The sequence below is a fragment of the Convolutriloba macropyga genome, unplaced genomic scaffold (assembly GCF_964194025.1).
Source record: "Convolutriloba macropyga unplaced genomic scaffold, txConMacr16.3 SCAFFOLD_636, whole genome shotgun sequence".
Classification (NCBI taxonomy): domain Eukaryota; kingdom Metazoa; phylum Xenacoelomorpha; order Acoela; family Convolutidae; genus Convolutriloba; species Convolutriloba macropyga.
The window spans coordinates 40791-52812 of NW_027453151.1; positions in this window are offsets into that span (position 1 = coordinate 40791).

Here is a 12022-nt window from a genome sequence, read left to right on the forward strand (position 1 = left end):
AAACACTATTGAATAGACGTTTCTGTACTCGAAACTCCAGTTTAATGCACTTCAATCGAAGATTTTACGAGATTTCGTATTTCATTTAAATCCGCTCCTGATCTAAGTGAGGTGCGCACAAATTGCTCTCCAAGTTATCTTCATTAAAAAAACTATTCCCTAAAATACTTCTGAACAAACTATTGCGCGCCTTTTGATCAATTCTTAGCGCTGTTGAACCCTTTTGTGTGTTCCCAATGATATTGGGAAATCAAGACAGGAAATAATGGTGATGATTAAGCAACCCGTCAAAACTATAAAATTCACTCTTTCTCAAAACAGTTGCCGAGAATTTGCAACTACACAACTATAGCTACCAAAAGAGGAAATCAAACAGACTAGAATATATGTTTATCACATAAATTTGGAGACCTACCTCCGTGATTAAAAAACATTGTCTACCTTCTGAAACGGAACTCTTTTAAACAAAGAGGTTGACATCACACCACAGACAAAAAGGGTACGCAAAAAATGTTCTGTAAATCGGTAAATTCAAAAAATCGTTTTTTGAATTATCGGAAAAAAATTCAGACAGATACAAACCCAACTACTGAATTGAGGTCCCCCACTTGTAGCCAATCGAGTGTAACGTTATTGCTGTCCATATGTTACAATTGGTTTTCAAATTGCAAAAAACGCAGAAAAACCGTTTTTAGATCGTTAAAATCGAAAAATGTTTTTTAAATTTCAAGACAAAAAATTCAGGCAATTACGAGTAAACCTTTTGAATTAAGTTTTGCCACTTGAAATAAATAAAGTGCAAAACTTTTGCTACTCTTGTGTTATAAATGGTTCTCGAAGCGCAAAATAACGCAAAAAGATGATTTTAGATAGTTAAGTTCGAAATGCGTTTTCTGAAATTTTAGACATAAAGTTCAGGCATTTACAGAAACAAATAATGGTTTGAGTCTATTCACTTATACAAAATTTAGAGCAAAACTATTGATAGCCTTATATTACAATTGGTTCCGAATTGCAAAAATAACGCAAACAACGTTTTTTTTAATTAGAAAATTAAGAAAAAAAAATTTTCTGATCTTCAAAACAGAAAGCTTAGGCACTTACAAGTTCAACTATTGAATTCAATTTTGGAAGCTGCAAAAAAGAACTCGAAATTTTTGCTTCTTTCAAAAACAGATTTTCAAAAACTGCATTAAAGATCAGAAAATACGAAAATCACTTTCTGACATTTAAGACAAAGATCTCAACACTCAATGAAACAAAACTACTTAATTCAACATCTGTAATGGTTCTAAACATCCCTATAATTCTATAAAAAAATTGCAATTGGTTTTTTGAAATGTAGAAATTTGCAAAAAAAAAACGTTTTTTTTTATCAGAGAGTTCAAACAAAGTTTTTCTGAATTTAACAAAAAAGTTAGTTGAATACTGAACAAATCCAAATGTTGAATTAAAGATATCCACTTTAAAGTAAATCTTTAAATGCGTTTCACAACGAACAAATTGCTGTAAGTTTCATCGAATCAAAAGAAAAATCTGGAAAAGACCGCTTTTTCTTTGAAAAAAAATGTTGCATACTACTACCCTCTAGCCTAGTCAATTGGGTAGTATTTGTACTTTGGAGTGAAGTTAAGTTGAATCTGAATATATCATCAGATTCTTCACATTTCATTAGCCGCTTGTTTAGTAAATGGGGTTGTATGAACTGAACAAAAGCACAAACAAAAAGCAAAACTTTTGAGTTTTACGTAAGCAAACAGAAGGCAAAAATTTCACAATTTTTCCTTCAGATATTGTAACCTTTGAGCGCTCCTGTGAGACTAACACCCCTTTTTTTATTCAATTAAGCTCCTGGTCTCAGAAGCTGCCAAAATAAGTCACTTTCCTCCCTCTGATCTCAGTAGTGGTCAATCGAAGAGAAGAGTAATTTTTGGGTCTCATTAGTCAGCAATTGAAGAGAAAAGTTATTTTGTGGTCTCTATAGTCACAGAAAAGTATGAGCAATTAACACGTGTCAGAGGTTAGCAAAAAGCAAACGGAAGCAGTTTGATGGTAGCAATCGTCCCTAATTGGAAAGATTTACAAATTAAAATAATTCTTTGGAGAAAAGTTCCGGAATAGTGTCATCATTTAAACAACCACTCATCACTTCAAGTCATTAGCTCACGATACCTTGTCTAATTGCAGTGCCTTGGAAAAATGTTAAAATATGATATATTTCTACGTTACAGTTAGTTTGTTTGGGCCATCAGGTTTGAGTATATCAAAAGTCTTGAGGAAAAAAACGGAGCCTACTTTAGTTTAATTGTCCCGGCACATTGATTGCGACACAAGCTAAATCATTCACACGAACATTGAAGAGGCGAATTGGTAAACCCGGAAAATTAAAACCAAAGCCATTTTTTGTTCTTGTTCTATATGTCAGCCATACACACGCGATAACGATTAACTTTTTAAATTTTTAGCTGGACAACTTAGCTAGGCTTAGCACAAAAATCGTGGCTGAATAGACACACATAGCTGGCGTCATTTTTTTCAAGTTTTCTAAAAACCTTAATTGCTCCGCTCTTTATCTTTTGCCTTTTAATCCGTTCTTGACCTTTTAGTTCGAAGAATACTTTTGGACAAAACACTTTCTTCAGTTACGGAACGATTTTATAACCTTCTGTCGAGCTTAGAGAAATTCAAACACGAAGTTGGCAGTCTGGATGACGATGAACTGCACAGCCAATCCTCAACGAGAATACGCGATGACTTGATTGTCACACAAAAACTTCAGCTCTCAAGAATTTTAGTTTTTCAATACAACAGACAATTAAGAATCAGATGCATACGCCAACAAAAACACATCAGTGGCAGCAATCAACAAAACGCTGCCAAACAAGAAATGGTTACCACCACACAACGCTTCTTAATCCCAGTAAAAGCATCAAACGTCCAACAGCTGCATTTGCTACCAGCAACCCGGCTCGTTTAAATAACATTCGTCCAGAAAACCACTCAGTCAAACAGCAATCTTAACCAGGAAATACCAACAACACAGACATCTCATCGAAATCACAAAAGAGTCCCTACGGACAGTCCATTACAGCAAGAAACAGGAATCAATTTCGACACACACATTTGAACAATATTTCTAGTTAAAATTTTAGTGTGAATTACTTACATTCTACACCCAAAGAATGGCTTGAACAACTTCAGCTAATTCCAGTCTCCTTATTAAACGGAAATGAAAAGCATTCAATACGTACACCTTGATTGACTCAGGAAGCCATTTGAGTTTCATTCCTGAAAATATTACAGAGTTTCTTACTCTTCCCTGTAAAGCTCGAGAACCAACATCTCATTATCCTAACATCGAACACGAGATGCAAACTTCAACAATTGCACAACCATTGACTGAGATATCAATTAAAAATTTGGACAAAAAGTTTCAAATAAGAACCAAGTACAGCACGCGCTTTCTAAACGCAACACCCACCACTAGATTTTTACTCCACCAGATATGCGATGCATTCAAAGAATTTCGTCGTGTTAACTTCCCAGAAATCGCGGAATGCAAAATTGGTGCGCTTTTGAGAATCAACAATTTTTTCTTCACGCACCCATTTCAAGTCAACCCTGCAACAAAAAACCAGCAATTTGCTGTAAAGACGAAGCTTGGATGGACACTCCCTGGACTATGTGAACAAGTCCTGAACTGCAATGAAATTAAACAACGATCACAATTACAGAAGCCTTACGTATTCCATGTGCCAGGGCAACGCTTACACGAGTTACTGAAACAATTTCGGAAAATCGCAACCAAATTTACCCAGCCCCAAAACAAAATTATGGATGCTAACAACAGAGAAACTCATGACACATTGGAGAAGACAAAGAGCCACATTGGCGAAAGGTACGAAATTTGATTACAATGGAAAAACGCATGGAGATCCAAAAGCAACTTTCTTGTATCTTTTATGCGATACCTGTGTAATACTTGTTAAATGTTATCTTAATTTACTGCAGTAAATCTTATACAATGCTATAATTAGTTCCTAAAGTTCTTAATTATTAGCCATTCACACTTCAGTTTTAATCAAACAATATTTCATGTTTCCCGCTTGCAACTTATTACTTGTTCAGGGTTATTTCGTTTCCCGCTACGTCATTAGACATGTCTGTTCACTCGATTTTATTTTGTTGATAAGCACTTCAGTTCATAATCTTGTCTTGTTCAATTTCAGTTGTCACAATATCTTTCGATTTCACTCCGCAAATCATGCTCAGAATTAGGTAAGAATTTCCCCTGGCGAGATCCATCATTATTTCAAAAGCCTGTATTCGCGTAGTGACTTCGACAGTAAACTAATAAAGTACGACATGGCACAATCAGCAAACGAACGAACTCAATTGGGAATTGTTGCCGTTTGGCAACCTCTTTGATGAAGAAAGTGGAAGGTACAAAACAAATTAAACTCACTCGCCGAGGAGAACATCATATTGGCTACACATCTTGGACCTAAACCAGAAATGATACCCCTGGAGTTTATATACGAAGAAGTGATCATCGGTTCTTCGGCGCAATCGGAACGTGAACGTAATGCCTGAAACGAACAACAAGAGATAAATCAGCAAAATAAATGCTAAAGACACATCGAAGCTGGAATAGTATGTCGAAAAGAAACATGGCCACTCGCTGATCAAAAAACGTCTCTCTACCCCATCTTAGTATTGATATGGAGAGGCGTCGGATTCTCAACAGCAGAAATGCAAACATAATGACAGACACTCTCACTACAGCAGAATTTTGGAAGATTGTGGAGGACGCATTCATCAGACCCCGGAACATAAAATTTGACAGGTACGTTTTCCTTATCAAAAAACAACTCCGGGTTGAAACAATTGAGCATTTTATGGAAAACTTAAAGAACTAACGGATAACTTACTTTGGAAACGAAGAAGAAACACTAATCAGAGACGTTTCAATCACCAACCTACTCCATCCTGAAATATAAAAAGAGCTTTTGAAACAAACAGTGGAACCGATGGAAGCTCTTGAACTGGCTATCAACAAAGAACACTGGATGCGAAATCAGCATCAAGTAAAAATTCACAATAAAACCCTCATTCCGGCCAGCGTCAATGAATTTCAATACCCGCCCAGCAGTCGCTTTTCAAACTGGTCCCTCAAAAACAATTTCCACAGACAAGTAACTCGACCACCACCTCTACACTGATCTAATTGTGAGGCACCATGGCTTCCTGGACATCGAGACAAGTGCATTGCTAAAGGTAAAATTTGTAACAACTGTGGCTGATAAATCATTATGCCAAAGTTTGCAGAAAACAAAAAAGAAAGAAAGCACTGAATCCAAAGAAAAAATCGGACAGAAGATGATTGAAGAACAAGTAGTTAAGAACTAAACTATAGCATCGTATAGGATTTACTGAACTAAATTATGAAAACAATTAACGACTATTTCACAGGTATCTAAACTTTGTCAACTGAAAATCCTTCACAGGCGTCTCAGGAACGACAACCGCTTGAAAGAGATGTATGAAGAAACACATGAGTCAAATCTTCAGAACTGCTACGTCATATAAGTTGAAATGCTACAGTCTGAACCCGAGAAAACTTCGTATCTGCCTCATCATCCAGTAGTTAATACAAAAAAACCGGTAAACTACGCAGAATAGCAAATGCTAATTTCCAGGCCAGTCCCTGAACTCAAATTATTTACCGAAACAGATTCACTTAGCAACTTAGACGGAATGCTTCAGAGGTTTTGCGAAAACCCCAATTGCCACAATTTGTGATATCAAGGACATGTTCATGCATTTAGCAAAAAAGCATGAGGAACAACCTGCGCTACGGTTTCTTTGGCCCAAAGAAAAATTGTTCAGCCATTATCAATTCCCCAATCTAACATTTAGAGCAGCTTGCTCTCGTTTTTAAGAATTTTTAAATTGGAACCGTCGCAAAGACAATAAAATTCAATCACATAAAGCAGTCTATGCGATAATGAAGAACATTTTTTTAATGGAAAACTATATTCAGTTCTTTCCATCTATAGAAGAAGCAATCGAAACTGTTCAACAGACAAAAACAGCCTTGAGGAAGTTGGGTTTCACCTGACTCAAATTGTGTCAAATGAAATTGAAGTTCTAACTTTTAACCAAGAGAGCAAAAAAGACGAACCGAAAGAGACATTGAGAGTTCCAGCTCTGAAATAGAATATCAAAAATGGCCGTTTTCTAATTAAGACTTTATTGCCGCCTATACGCAAGGGCCTATACGCAAAGAGAATTAAAAACAATTTTTGACCAACTACAAAAACTGTCTCCACTCGCAATCTGAATAAAAATGGTTTAACAGCAAATATTTATAGAAAGCAATCTGAAAAATGAGATAAACCTCATTTTTTTAAACTACACTTCACATTGCAAAAAATACCAGTTACTTTGCAATGCCAGATATCGAAAACCCCAGATGGTTAAACACTTCAACGAATCGGAACGTAACAACGAGCTTCACGTTTTTGTCGTTATTTCAACTGTTGCATTGGCAGCGGTTGCCTACATTCGCATTGAGGAACAAGAGCTTGAAAAGCAATGCTGCAACAGTTAGGCAAATTAGTGGGCCGAAATTAGATCTTGAAGCTGTCGCGTTATGTTATCGCCTCCGTATATTAGTACAAAACGAAATGAAACTGGATTTTGGAAAATTTTCCTTCTGTACGGAAAGCCGTATTGTTTTTGATTGGACAAGCTTGACTAAAATAATAAAATGTTTTTGTTTCAAATAGACTACAAGAAGAAAAGACAAGTAAAAATGAAGAATGGAACAGCATCCGAACTAATAATAACTCAGCAGACAATAGAAGGCGTAGCTTTGAGTCATCAAAAACTCAACAGAGATGGCTAACGTCACCAAAAATTTTACAGGACAGAGTGAATTCTTGAAAAGATATACGAAAATTTTCAACCGTTGGCGCCATAACTAGAAAACAAAACAAAACATTTCAACCTGTTATTGACCCCCAATCTTTTTATCTAGAAATAGACCACTTTTAATCCTCGCAACAAACTTTATTTTGATGTTCAGAGCCAAAAAGCATCGTTTAGACAAATATAAATGCACTAGAGATGATGTTTGTTCGTCATGAAAATATGAGTTCAAACTATTACAGAAAAGGGCTTGCTCTCCAATAATCAGTGTCTTCAAACGGAAAAAAACTGAAGCAAAAAACAAATTCACAGATTGAGCCCAATCCTTTACCAGGATAGACTTTTTAAATCAAGTGGCGGCCCTATTTTTGCTCCAACAGAATTGCAGATCAAAAAGTTTCCAATAATTCTAGATGCAAATGACAAAGTCACAAGACTAAATGTTGAACAAACAAACAACATTTAGGCTTCTCAAGCAAAGCAAGCCGTCAAGGCTTTTGTGCAACCGTTAATTCCTCATCGGACTAGTAGAGACGCTGCTTACAAAGAACCACTGTTTTCTGTGCCACTTTTTTTCAACACTCGGAACCTACAAGCAATTATGGCCCTACTTCTGCAATTTACTTTCTAACAGAACAGACTAAACTCCCATTCGCCAACACGGGACTGGATGTTTTCGAACCGTTTTATATTGAAATCAAACAGAGTCAAATCGAGAGACACTATGGACTCATTTTCACATGCCTCGTTAGGCTTGAGTACTGAAACCGTTTTTCAATACTTTTCGGAGATTCACTTGCCGCAGTTGTTAGCAGAACTTCCTTCACAGTGATTACGGAAAAATGTTTGATGGCGCATCAGAAGAGTTACAGAAGTGAATAAAGACTTTAGGCAAAAACAAAGTTCTCAAAAAAATGGTTGCAGTCAAACAGCATAGAATTTCAACCCGCCTAACGGTCTTAATTTTGGTAGGCTGTGGAAGCGTTTGGTTCGCAGCGCCAAAAAGACGCTGTTGATCATTATAGGATCTAAACGGCTCTCCCTCGACATCTTCCAGAAAACAATGGCTGAGGTTGAAGCAATCCTCAATTCAAGGCCATTGAAGAACAATGAAGATCAGCCCCACAACGAAGAGCTACTAACTCCGAACCAGTTCCTCATTCAACGACCGTTTAGTTCACTGCCACCTGAAAACTTTGCAGATCAACAACAAGGCTATTTTCAAGAACTGGAAGCACGTTCAGCAGTTGATGAATCACATTTGGCGAGGCTTGCTAAAGGATTACCAGCCGACTCTAATCAGGAGACGGAAAAAAAAACAGACAGCAATCAGCTTCCTTTGAAAATTGGAGATATCGTCTGGGTGCTGCAGGATCTGACTTCGAGAGGTATTTGGCCAACTGGAAGAGTCGTGGACACAACCCCTGGAAAATATGGCAAAGTACGAGTTGTCAAGGTGAAAATGGCTTAGGGCTCGTTCGTGCATCAGGTCTCCGACCTCGCTCGGGTTTTTTCCGTAGCGTTTGAATGCATTTTTGCTCCGGTTTCAGGCAATATACGCTACCTCCATTTTCAATTGATGTTACCAGACCAACAAAATTTCGTTTTTTTGAAAACTTTTCAAGTCTGATGACAATCAGGATCGCATCCAACTTTTAAGGCCGTGCCCTTTTTCTAAGGGCATGTTCCCAATGACATTGTGAATTCAAGACATGAAATTGTGATGATGATGATGGTTATTGAGCAGCCCACCAAAACTATAAAATTCACACTTGCGCAAAACAATTGCCAAAAAGTCGCAACTACACATCTATAGCAACCAAAAGAGGAAACCAAACAGACTAGAATAAATGTAGAACATTGTGATAAAGCACAAATGGCGGAAAAAAGATCTTGGCACCAGACCCATAGAAAAGATGATAAAATTTTTAACTGAACAGATTATTGTAATTGAACACATATGGAGAATTATTATAGTTTTCACAATCAGTTATCAGAATTATTGTACAGCAATCACGCCCATTTAGGTGCGGCCAAAGTGGATGAAATTGTGCTGGCTGCTCGCCCGGAAGAACCATTTTGATTATATGCCAAATAGATTCAATTGTCGTAGATCGTAACTCTATAAATTTACATGCCGTCTGATAATGTTCTTAGCAATATTTCATTGCGGCCGAAGAACTTAAAACCAATAAATACCTTCGATTAGAAAAAGTTGAAACGTAAACTTAAAATTTTCTCATCTGCTTTGCCTGCATTTTTGCTCCGTAAATTTGCTTTTGAGATCACTTCTGATCACAACAAATTGCACTCAAAACTGCAGCCAAACTACTCAGCCAAACACATATCACCACTGACTGAAGTCCCCCCATCTTTATTTAAAAAAACGTCTGGTGGAACAAATTAATACCCCAAGTGATGAGGTTAACTTACGAAGAACCGTTTTGTAGGTTTCATTCAAACTACATTCAAAAAGAAATTTATCCCAAAAAAACGCAAACGCATTCATACAAAAGTCTAGTAACAAAATTTCCAAAACTTTTCATCAAAAGAAAAAATGGCGCAAAAGACGGTATTTTCTGAAGATATTACCAAACTGCACAAAGACCAAGTTGAACCGACAAAAGGAACAAAACAATGTTATGCAGGGCGAGAAATAATTCTCAACCGCTACAAACAAGTGTAAAGTAAAATTTTTTACTAATGTTTACTTGGCTTTTTAGGGGCCTCTGATGTTCGCAAAATTGAGCCGTCAGATGCATACAACCATTTTGAACCAGATAAAGATAAAAAAGAAATCTTTACAATCAAAACATCCATGTGCAGGCTACCATTTTTACTTTTTCAGAAACCCGTCGGATCAATTTTCAAAGGAATCATGGGTGGTCTTCTTCGAAAACAATCTTCTATATATGGAAAAAGAAACGAGCAAAAACAGAAAGGAATGCCTGTGGTCAGAAACCAACTCCGTCAAAAGTTTTTTTAACTCAAAGGGAAAGACATTCATCTCAGACGTTAGAGTTAATGATTTATCTGATTCTAAAAAACGAATATACCGCCCAATTCTTTCTATACATGATGAAAAAATTCAAAGAAGAAGAAGAACCACTGTTAAATTGAAACATCTAGATTCTGTTGTCGGATCAAGAAAAACAATTAGGAAAAGGTGCAAAAATCTTTTGATAAAATTAAAAACGAGTTAAGACAAAACTCACTAGTGCAGCCTAATGGCACGACACAAGCAGACCTGACAACAAATGAATCAAAAAATCAATAAGAAGGCTTCTCCTACATCGAAGACATTCTGTGATTACGGTTCTAGAAAGACGTTAAAAAATGATCCAATAAGGAGGGAGAGGCACACGTGGTTCCAATTGTGAAATTAGGTCTAGACTGCATACTGACCACAAACCTCAAAATCATCTGCTTGCAAGAAGACGTATAAGCTCTGATGGGATTTGACTTCCAATTGATAAAAATCTATCAAGAGGTAAAATCCCGGCTTTGATGAATTGAGAAATTAATATTCTGACTCCAGCGATGGCAAAGACCCATGATTCTTTGCATTAAGAAGTATTTTGTCCAATCTGACATTGTGATTCAATCAAAACTGAGCTGGAAATGTGCTCTGCCACCTCTCAGCGAAATCAACTTTCATTGCGTTGTTAGCTTCACAGGCTGAGGTGCCAGACCGAAAGTCGATATGTCCAGACTGTCCCAGACGGAAAGTGCCTATGTCCAGACTAATCCAGACGGAAAGTGTCTATGTCCAGACCGTCCCAGACGGAAAGTTCCTATGTCCAGACTATCGTGCGTTCATAACTTTTAGTTCTTCGGTCTGGACATATCGGCCTTCGGTCTGGCACCTCAGCCTGGGTTTAATTTCATTCAGACAACCAACTGTCTTAATGGAAGAAATTTGGGAGACCATCCTGGGGAACTGTAAAGAAACATTGTTGCAAATGGTAACCCGACATCAGTCAACATCTGTTAATAACTGTAGGGAATGTTAAGAACACAGACCTCGCTTCGGCAAAATAGCTTTAACGAAAACAAAAGGAAGTTTCGGAAAGGCTCCATGTCGACTAAGTTCAATTCAAGGATAGAGGTCAATTTTTTGTGATCGTCGCGGCGGAGTCAGAAGGGATAGAAGTGAAAAAATGTGAAAAATGGAACCTCACAGGAAAACTTTGCGAGAATTGGGATATCGAAAATGCAATGCGGAGCTCTTCTACTGCGAGTTTTCATGACACATCGAAAGACTTCAGACTTCCAAAACAATGAACAGAAATCTTTTCCAAATAATGTTGCGCCGCAACGGCCACTGATCTTTATTTAAAAGCAATAGCCATGCTCAAAACGACAACCAGTTCAACACTTCCAGGCAGCGTCTCTATCTGCAAAGTAATTAATAGTTCGTTCATCTTTTTGGATAATTCAAACAGTACAGAGTTGTAAGTGACAAATATATTGCACGGCTGTTAATTGATGACATCAAAACGGAGTCAACCGAACTAACAGCTGGGACCAGTAGGGCCATTATAGAAGTAGCATCGCCTAACACCATTGAAGCACCTTCATCAACTTAATTCAAGTTTTTCAGGGGCACGCGACTCTCAACCAAATATGAGAAACATTTTCAAAGATTTGGCAAAGCTATCCTTACAAAGTTTTAAAAAGAGGGAGGATATATATATATATATATATATATATATATATATATATATATATATAAATATAGATATCAGTGACTAACAACACAATGACGATCCTTAGATTTCACACTGAAATGGACTAAAAGACCCGGGAATTTTCAAAATACTTTTAGGCCTTTATTCAAAAAATAATTGAAATTTTTCTTTGCATTCGTACTCTCAAGCTAAACAAAGCTTTAAAAAGCTTTGATTTATCGGGCTCTTTCTATACAAGATTGTTTTCTTGAAAAAAAATATGATCTCTTTAAGTCGCTATTTTAAAGCCGAAGTTGAAATGTAATTCGTTTTTGTACACTAACTACTAAGGTGTTCCATAGAGCAGACAATTAAAACAATTATGATAACCTCATTTCTGAGTTCTTATTATTTTAAGA